This window comes from Chinchilla lanigera, unplaced genomic scaffold, assembly GCF_000276665.1.
Source record: "Chinchilla lanigera isolate Chin_1 unplaced genomic scaffold, ChiLan1.0 scaffold00009, whole genome shotgun sequence".
In the NCBI taxonomy this organism is placed as follows: Eukaryota; Metazoa; Chordata; class Mammalia; order Rodentia; family Chinchillidae; genus Chinchilla; species Chinchilla lanigera.
The window spans coordinates 32,052,803-32,061,580 of record NW_004955410.1 but is presented as its reverse complement, the minus strand read 5'-3'; positions in this window follow the sequence as shown (position 1 = coordinate 32,061,580).

Genomic DNA, 8,778 nt, shown 5'->3' with positions numbered 1-8,778 from the left:
GCTCCTAGCAGTAGCCAGGTTTACTTACTTTGGGGTGGGGGACAGTTTCATACTTCTGTGTAGGAAGCAGGATTTTCTGTTTTAACGTCTTACCACCGACTCTCCAGCCATAAGCCCTGCTCCTGTGATGCCAGGGAGGATAGCAAACTACAGAGACAAGGTGAAAAATGTTGCCACCAGGCTGGCTGGGGGCTTCGAGCATTTAATGTACCACCAGGGCACCAAGAATTCGGGCACTGATAGGGATGGGCTGCCCGCCTCCACCCCACCCCTGGGCTGGAGAAGGTCTTCCACAAAGGAGTGGAGTCACATTTTCCCCAGCCTTGCCCTGTGAGCGGGACTCCCTGTGGCCCAAGAGGGCGGGCATCCCTGGCTGCAGAAATGGTGCTGGTGGTGGTTAGGCTGGATGCCTGACCACACCCTCTGAGAGGGCAGGGTGGGAAGGAGGCTCTGCTCCCTGGAGCCCTGAAAGGAAGGGACATATGTGCAGTGGTTTGGGAGCAATTCCTCACCCAGGACTTCTCCTGTCCCCTGGGCCCACCCCACTGCAGCTTTCTTCCTGTTCTCTCTTGTCCCAGGCTCTCAAGTCTCCTGTCTCTACCTTATTACATGATAAAACATCAAGTTTGGGAGAAGGGTGCCAGATAGCTTCAGCTCTGATACTGTTTTTCTATATATGGGGAAACTGAGGCTCAGAGAATTGACCCTCGGACCCCTTACCCACCCACGAGAGTACCCTCAGTGGAGACCATGCTTCCCCAAGCCAAGAGAAGCTCACCAAGAAGCTCACCAGAGGTCACCAAGCTGGGGGTTGGGGGTAGGTCAGGGTGGAGCCTGACTGGAGTCCAAGCCACCTGAGTGCAGCCACAGGTAGTAGTCTCTTCCTCCTCCTTTTTCTGGTGACCAGAGGCCACCCCCTCCTCAGACACCAACAAGGACTCAGAAGAATGTACTCTCTGGCCAGGAACTAAGAGCTTGGCCAGCCTACAGCTATTCACAAAAAGGCCTGGGACCTGAAGTCCTCCTGTCTCCGAGCAGATCCCGAGGCCACTAACACTACCATCCCGCAGCTCCCCCACGGGCAGGTCCCGGTGTGCACAGCCAGTCCAGCAGCCAGGTACTCCAGACTCTCTGGCAAAGTGTCCCACCTGCTCCACCTGCTCTCCTGGAGGTAGCCATGCCTCCAGGCCCTGGCAGTGTGTCCCATCCTCTCATCGCCACCGCTGCCTCTGCCACTTGTCACTATCCATCCCCCATCCATCCATCCCCCTCCGAGAACCACCACACTGCTGGTGCTGCTCCTGGGCCTCTCGGGGCTGGGGCCTCCAAGGCCCCTGGTGTCTTTGGCATTTCAGTGTGCAGAGCCCAGGCAGGAAGGCCCTGCATGGAAGAGCCTCAAGCTCCCTGCTGCATTCAGTCCAGGCAGGCACCAGAGCTCAGAGACACCCCTCAGCACTGTGCTCCCAGCTGCTCTCACCCCACCACCAGGGTTAATGTACTCATCTTTAGGCCAATGTAGTCAAAAAACTTGATTTTTAATATTTTATGGGGGAAGAAACCCACAGAAATGGTAATACAGGCCGGCCAGGGAGGGGCCCACTTCAAAGAGCTCAGGGGGCTTTTGTATCCCTGACCCTCTTCTCCCTCAGGATGGGTCCTCAGTCCTTCTGCTTGCATTCCAAGTCAGACAATGGCCTCATCTCTTCCTCTTCCCCTCAGTGTGTTTGGGCTATGGGCATACACACAGGACACAGGATTTCACATGCATGTACATATGTACAGGACCACCCAAGTGCAAACACTCATGCATGCATAAAACTGACACCCGGTGGACGTGTATCTGCCTCATGTATGTGTACACATACAAATGCATGCTATACGTGTAAGCACACTAATACATATACACATACAGCCCTCCTGCTACCCCCTAACCTCCTCCCTCTTTGAAACCCTCTGCTACATACACTGTGCCCTCTGCTGCCTGTTCCGTGGTCCCTGGGACTTCTGCATTCTTCCTTAGCCCTCTGTTGTCACTTGTGCTGCTTACAGTCCAGGACACTCCCTCATCTCATCTCCTTACTTAGGAGCAGGACTTACAGGACGCAGTAAGGGGAGAAGCTGTGAGCAAGAGGAATGCGGCAGTGGCACTCCTGAGACCATACTGCTCCATGATCCCTCTTTCGGGGACACTGGACTTTGCTATACATGTGCTATCTTCACTTCATGTCCGCACAGCACCCCACACCAGCGTGGTGAGTGGACATGGTCTGGTCCAGTGGGGAGCAGGCTCAGGATGCAGGCAGCTTATAAGAATAACCAAAGCCGGGGCTGGGGATTTAGCTCAGCGGCAAAGCGCCTGCCTGGCAAGTGCAACTTCGTGAGTTTGGTTCCCGGTACCGGAGAAAAACCAAAAAAAAAAAAAAAAAAGAATAACCAAAGCCAAATGAAAGCAGCCGTTTCCCAGCCCACTGGGCAACAAGTGTTGGGGTGTGGGTCTCTATGGAGCAGAGACAGACCAGGCCACCTAGGGGACCTTATGCACCCCTTCATCTCAGTGTCACCATGCTCTGGGCAGGGCAGGTGAGAAGGCACACTAGGGATGGGGGGCAGGGGGAGTTTGGCGTTCCCCACCCCCATTCACCAAGAGACGTCTCCTTTAGTGTCCATCTGGGGAATCTATTCATGTGAAGCCAACATTCCTGGAGCCCACAGGGCCAGCAAGATCATCACGCACAGGCAGATCGCTGTCTCGCCTAACGAGAAAATGATGACACGGCCGCCCCCTGCCATGGCCTCCAGGCCCAGCCAGGCCCTGGATCCCTAGTCTCCAGCACCAACAGCCTCACACCAGCATGCACACCTCCTGCTTTGTGGTATCATTCTACAGCTCTGCTCACAGGGCCAGGAAATCACCTCCTAGGGACCCTTGAGGTGCCCTCCAAGGCCTTCCTGTCACCTGTGTTGAGGGCCTCTCACCCCTAGACTATTAGAACATTAGAGCAGAAGGGTCTTCAGATTGTTAAGACCCCACTGCACCAAGGTGAATTGGGGCCACCAGCTGGAGTGACTTCTCCAGCCTTGTACACAATGAACAGATCCTAATTTCTTAACCTCCTCCACCATACCTAGCAAAGTAGCACCCAGCAGGGCACAGGGCATTCCAGGAAGGACCTGCCATGAGCCAGGCAAGACTTGCTCCTCTTCCTTCCCTGTACACCCCACTCTGGGTTGACATCAGTGGGCTTCATAGAGCCAGGCAGACAGAAGAGGAGCCACAGGGTGTGGAAGTCAGGAAGCCCAGGTACCCAGTGGAACAGGCCCATGAAGGAGGATAATTATGGCATCAGTAGCAGCCTGGGTCAGGTGAGGTGCCTTCTCTAGGTCCAAGAGCAGGAAGCTCTGGGCATGGACAGTTTTAGAGGAAGCCAGGAGAGAGGAACGTGCCAGGCAGGATCATATGCCTGCTTTGTCCCAGCCAGCCCACTTACCAGTCTGAGGATGGAAGAGAGACATAGGCTCTGGTCCTGAGGCTGGTGGCGGCTCTAAACTACAAATATAAAGCAGACAGAAAATCCCGGGGGCAAGACTACTAGCTGGCTGAGAGAGACTGGTGAGTGAAGGCAAAAGTCACAGAGGTCTTCCTGAGGAGGAAGAATTTGGATCATAGACTCCTGGGATCTGAAAGCTTGCTCAGATCATACACCATCAGACCCAGGAATCCCCTTGCTAAATCCCTGCCATCAGCCATTAATGCCCTGCATGGCACAGCCCCTGATGGGGACATCCTTTCCTTCTCAGGCAGCCTATCCTATGCCATCCCATCTCAGGACAGCTCTGAGAGTTCAAGTCGCTCCTTATATATACTTCACAGTAACATTGCCACTTTTCCCAGTGCTGCCCTTCTAGGTTACAGACCAACTATGTTCTCCGCCACCCAGTGGCAGCATTTCCTTGGGGCCATAGCTTCTCAGGGTGACCATTCCAGGTCTCCAGGGCCCTCCTGCTCCAGCCTTCTTCTGGTTGACAGTATAAAGCCTGGGCCTAGGCCTGGTCACACTGTGATCGTCCTTTCTACCAAGTAGAGCCCAGTGCTGTAAGAGGGTGAGCTGGGTCCTCCAGGGTGGGGTAGGGGTAGACAGGCAACTCCTGAAAGGTCTAACATCTGCCTCAGCCCTGCAGAAAATACAAACAGCATAGCAGGTCTCATGTCCATCAGGAAACTGGCCTTCCAGAAAGCAGGTTTTGGAGGGTAGGTGCAGGCTGGGAAGTCAGGGGAGGGAAGAGGAACATATCATAGGTCTTACTGCATGTAACACTCACATCTGTTCCAAAAGCACCTGAGGATGCCCCCAGTGCTTCTCAGACTTTCACAGGCACAAGAATTCCCTGGTGACCTTGTTAAAATGTGGTGTCCTGTTCATTTGGTCTGGGGCAGGCCTAAGAGTTCTGCATTTCCGTAATGCTCTCACATGCCAGTGCAGCTGGTCCCTGGACCACAGTTTGAGAAGGAAGGGGCAGGAACAGGCTAGTCATAGTCCAGTAAAAATAAAACCAAGAGGAGAAAGGAAGCTACTCGTGATACTAGAAAGATTGCAACTTAGCATCATTTTCCACCTGAGCTTCCTGAAAGCCATGACAAGATGGGAAAGAAGTGTTTACCAACTCTTCCCCCGAGATAACACAGGCAGCTGCTTGTCATCAGAACCAAGTTTTTCCTGATTCTGACTGCCCAGGGGAGAGACTAAGTAGATCTTAATATCAAGAGAATTGAAAAGAAGGCTGGGTTTTAGAAGCACAGCAGAGCTTTCTATGGGAGGATTCAGACCCTGTGCCTCCACAGGTGAAGTCCTGATGCAGAGGTATGGTTTGGATAACACAGCATCCCTGGTTTTTTGTTTGTTTGTTTGTTTTGTTTTGTTTTGTTTTGTTTTTCTCCAGTACCGGGAACCGAACTCACGACCTTGTGCTTGCCAGGCAGGCGCTTTTGCCGCTGAGCTAAATCCCCAGCCCCAACTAAATCCCCAGCCCCAACACAGCATCCCTGGTGCCCAGCCTGGGCCAGTGCTCGTCAGAGACCATCTGTCCACCATGTATTGGCTGAGTGCTGCGTCTCTGCCAGGAGTCAGAAGCTTGCCGCTGTGATGCGCCATCATGCAGGCCTGGGGGCTGAGCGGGGGAGCAGCTCAGACCTAGGCCAACTCTGCAGGAAGAGGCGTGGTGGATCTGTGGGCACTGGGCACTGGAAGAGCCCTGCCCCTTCTCAGTAGGCAGGAAAGGCTTCCAGGAAGACGCAATGGCAGACAGATCTGTTTATGTAAAGGAAGGGAAAGTTTGGGGAGAGGAAGGTCCAGGCAAACTGAGGGGTCGGGGAAGGCTGGGTCTCCAGGCATGGCAGGGGCAGGAGAGTGTCCCTCAAGTCCTCTCCCCATGCTGGTTTCCACTCTCAGAGAAGGCTGGTGAAGTAGGACTGGCCTCACCACCCCCAGGGACCTCTAGGATGTCGCCATGTGAGCCTGCCTTCTCCCTACCACCTGAATCAGAGTCATGGGAGTCTCTTTCCCCTCCCCAGACTAGGAGGCATGGGCTTACCTCAGGAGGAGAGGAAAATATGTAGGCTCTGTCTTTGGGGAGCCCCCTACCCACGTGGGCCAGTCGAAGTCAAAGCTGATGCTGAAAGCCGGACTTGGACTGTTAGGCCTCTGAAAGCGGCTGTGTGCTTGGCCAGGGCAGAACAGGTGTGATGCTGGCTATGAGCACAGCTGAAGCAGGACAAGCCAGGTGGTGCCTGTGCATACGGCTGGGGCAGGACAGGAAGAGGGAAGACCTGGGAAGCCCGGTGCTGAGAGACCTTGGGGAAGTCACTGCCCCAGCCTGGAGTTTCTACTCATGAAACAGGTATGTCCTGATGACCATCAGAGGCCTGAGGAGGTACGTGACTGAACACACTGTCCCATGGGTCTGGGGTTCTCAGCCTCCCCTCTCCTGCCTTCCTGGGACACACCCTCCCTTCCCAGTCTCGCTTTTGATAGAAGCAACATGCAGGACCCTGATTATTTTCCAGAAAAGGAAATGGAAAATCATTAGACAAATAAACCCAAGGTGTGCCTGCCTTAGCCAGGAAGAAGGAAAAAGGCACTTGGTGTTTTCTATGTTGCTCCAGGGCCATAGGAAGCAGGTTTGCAGGGGGCGTTGGGACGGCAGCGTTGCCTGCTCTGACCAGCCAGCTGGTCGCCTTCTTTCTGGGTGGGCCAGACAGTGGTGCTGACCCATCTCTCTGGGTGCTCACCCTCGGAGGAAGCTGAATTGAAGGAAAGGCTGGGCTCACACACAATAGCTTGCGGGTGCAGAAATCTCTACACTCCGAAGATATTTCCAGAGCCCCCAAAGCCTCAGGAAATGAGGGAAGATGGGAGAGGAGGGGATGCAGGAAGCCCCACACTCTCATCAGGCTGCCAAGGCCTTCCAGAACCCCCTCTGCAAGTCAGGGGAGCACCAAGCACCTAGGGAATACCTGGGCATCTGCCACCAGTTCGCCTCAGGCCATGCGTGAGTCGCCAGGTTCTGACACGCAGTTCTCTTCTCTGTCACGAGGGAGGTTTGAATGCTGGGATGTTGGGGGCTGCAGACAGCACTTGCCACTCTTGCCCTCAGGCTCAGTCAGTGCAAAGGATGTGGGACCAGTTATGGCTCAGGCCATCTTGTCCGGTCACCTCATTACACAAATGAGGGATGAAGGCCAGAGTGTGGAGGAAGGGTCTGAAGGCCTGACCAGAGAAAAGAGTGTTTCTCCCACTGGCACAGGAGCAGCAGTTGGGCGGGTGAGAGGCAGGGAGGGAAGGGAGGGACTTGCCACTTAGGGGTGGGTTTGGGGAGACATGAGGACAGGAACCATGTCCAGGGGTCAGCCAACATGGATGAGGCCCAGCTGGCCCCAGTACCTCATGGCCTCCCACAGAGCCACACTTCTTAACTATCAGTGAGGTTGCCCTGCCCTTCCCAGCTCTCAGAATAAGAGCCATCGCTCCCAGCCTCCTAGCAGGTGACCAACCCATGAGGTGTGACTCTTATGATTGCCATTTTATAGACAATTGCCATTGTTTGTTTATTTTGAAACTTAACCAAGGTGTCACAACTTAGAAGTTGGAGCTAAGATCCAAACACAGGTAGTTGAATTCCACTCTGCCACGTCGGCCATACCCCACTTTTCACAGCACACATCCCATGTTAGGTGCAGCAAAATTCCCCCAAAACCAGAGTGACAAGGGCAGAGACTTGAGCTTCTGACCCATGGGTCCAAAACAGCCAGAGGGCCAGCCAATCGCAGTGAAGTGGATGGATGGCCCTTGTTTTCCTGCTTGATGGAAATTCCTGAGACTTAGGAGATGTCCGCCAAAACCCCTGAGTGCCCACAGGTGGGGCCAGACTCTGAGAACCCAGATGGGGACGCCAAGGCTACACATCAGAAAGGGGTCTGCCCAAGTGCCACCAAGGGTCTGAAACCCGCCTGCTAGCCCGGCTGTCTCCCACAGAGTACTTGGAGGTGGCCGGGGCCAGGGAACCAGGCAGCCCAGTCCAGCTGGCCCAAGGTCACCGACAGCATGGAAAACAATGGGCACTGGGTCCAGCCACTGCCGGAGCCAGAACAAAGGCCTGGCACTTCCTCACATTGAGGTCCCCTCCTTCATGGTTTGCCAAGGCAGGTGGGCGGGGAAGCTTCAGCATGAGGCAGGGATGTTTTACAGACTGTTCCTGGGAGAGCTACAGCTGCTGGTGCAGCCAGAAGAGCAGCCTTCTGCCCACCAGGAGGCAGAGAGACACAGGGCACTTGAGTCCACTGTGTGGCCCCACCTGGCTCCCCCGGCTGGACAGCAGGGTCACTCTCACCTATTCCTGCTCATTCCGTAGGCCCATCTGGAAATTGATATCTTCCCTCTGATCACCTGTTGCCATCTCGGCCTTCGGAACACAGCTTAGACCCAGCACTCCCTGCCCTAAACCCTCTGTGTCTCCCCAGTGCTCACAGGAGGAAGGAAGCTCAGTCTCCTTAGCCTGATATTTCAAGGCCTCGGGGTCCAATCCTACCATCAACTTTCCCAGCATCCTCTGACTTCCCTGTCCCCTTCCTACTCACAGCCCTGCCCTGTCCGTTTCACCTGGGGTGTCCTCTACCCCTCCCTCCTCCCTATTTGCTCTCCTTAGGGACTGACTTCAGTCCTCCCCCTCCAAGACATCCCACAGGGTCCCCCTCCCCTGAGCTCTGTGCCCCACGTCAAGTCCAAGAAGGATTTGAGCCCAGGAACTGAGGGATAGCATGCCAGAGGTCAATCAATATTCCAACAATCCTTCCTTAGTTTTAGGTCCCCTGCAGGCAGTTACTGTTTACACATCATTGTCCCCATGCAATTATTAATAGCACCCCCAGGGGTTCTGCCCTTGTGCAGGGACAGGGAGGGGCAGGCCCTAGGGACAATGTTGACAGCAAGTGTCTCCAGTGCCCTGAGAGTGAGCAGGCCGTGGGGAGGTAGCTGAGCCCTGCCTGTGCTTATCGCCCCTTGCTTTGAAGCCTCCGCAGAGAGGTGGGACTTTGCTGAACCTCACAGACGTCAAAAGGCCCTAAAAGGGAAAACGCCAGATAAATACCCTGGATCACGCTTATCTAGGGCCACAGGAAAGGAGCCAGGTTTAATCTCCAAGCCACACCCGGAACCAACGGTTTAGAGACTTCAGACTGCGTCTCCCCACCCCCTGCTCTGTGACTGTCAGCCTGTAGGTGGGGCT